The following is a 1,714-nucleotide window of genomic DNA, read 5'->3' as shown; positions in this document are numbered from 1 at the left end:
AAAGATCACTGAATCTTCAGTTGCAGTTGTGACTAGTGTTGTCTATGTAAACTAATTATATATTATTATACATATATATTATATACCATATACTCAATATTGCTATTCAAGACATGCTTTACAATTTTAAGAATGAGACTGCTGTACATCCTTGCATCTATGGTGCTAGGTGAATGTGAGAAGGTGACAAGGACTGAAAATAATTTGTTGCCCAAAAAAAAAGAAAAAAATAAAAAGAAAGAAAGCCTGTTTGTAAGCATTTAAATATGCTTAAGTGCCTCTCACTACCTACATCATGGCTTTGTGGGTTTGTTTTGTGTGCATGTATTGTATTGTAATTAATTCTCAATGAAAAAAAAATAATTGTCCTGAATTCTAATATTGGTATTCTTTATTGGTTAATGTATATCAGATATATAATTTATTTAGAAATGAAGAAGATCCTACTAAATATATATGCACGTTCTTAGGATTATACTAAGGTTTCTTTCATTGAAGCAGATTGTTTTGGCATAATTGGAACTTACAAATGAAAGCGAAATAAAAAACACCAATTTATTTTCATTATAAAATGAAAAAAGTACATATATAAAATGAAAAAAGTACATATATACGCACATCCTTCTTGTTACATTTGTATGCATACGTGTTATATGTGTATGAATTTATGTATGTTTGTGTCTGTATATGTGTAATATACAAGCAATCATTCTATACTTCTATTTGTTGAAAAGATCAGAAGCAAAGAAACCTCAATAGCAATGAACATAGCTACTGCACAGATGTTGGTCTCTGATGCCATTCTCCACTAAAAAGAACCAGAGTTTCTTGGATATTTTTGCTAATTTCAGGGCTGGAAAAGGTATGTATGATCTCAAATATCTTGTTTTGCCAGAATTTAATGAAGGGTTAAAAAACTGATAGGTTTGTGTTATAAGGATGGTAAAGGTGGAAAAGGGTCCCACAGCCTAACAATACATTCACATATACATTCACACATACACACACACACACACACACACACACACACACATATATATATACATACACATGCATACACAAATATATAAATGAGTAAAATTAATAGGCCAAAGGAAGCTTCTTGTTTATAGGATATTGATAGTCGGTGGTAACTGGGAAATGTAGAGGGAGTGCTAGAATTGTAAAATCAACATTTTGCCAGAGTCTTAAAGATTGTCACCAATTAAAAATTGTCCTGGCAATCTTGAATAGATGCTAACTAAATCTCATGGGAAATTTTGATGAGGAGTGAAATACTGGCATGTTTTTTTTTTTTAAGATTTATTTATTCATTCATGATAGACATAGAGAGAGAGAGGCAGAGATACAGGCAGAGGGAAAAGCAGGCTCCATGCCAAGAGCCTGACGCGGGACTCGATCCTGGGACTCCAAGATCACGCCCTGGGCCAAAAGCAGGCATACTGGCATGTTTTTAACGTATATACAGAGATACCTCATTTTATCGTGCCTCACTTTATTATCATTCATGGATTTTGTGTTTTTTTTGTGTTTTTTTTTTTTTTTTTTTTTTACAAATTGAAGGTCCAAGATTCAGTGGAGAAAAGTAACTGTAGATGTGGTGAAAATAACAAGAGAAATAGAATTATGATAACACCAGAATGGATGAAGAGTGGCTTTTTATGGATGAGCAAAGAAAATGGTTTCTTCAGTTGAAAGCTACTCCTGGTGAGGA

Source organism: Vulpes vulpes, chromosome 13 (assembly GCF_048418805.1).
Source record: "Vulpes vulpes isolate BD-2025 chromosome 13, VulVul3, whole genome shotgun sequence".
NCBI classification, from domain to species: domain Eukaryota; kingdom Metazoa; phylum Chordata; class Mammalia; order Carnivora; family Canidae; genus Vulpes; species Vulpes vulpes.
This window is presented reverse-complemented; position numbering follows the sequence as displayed.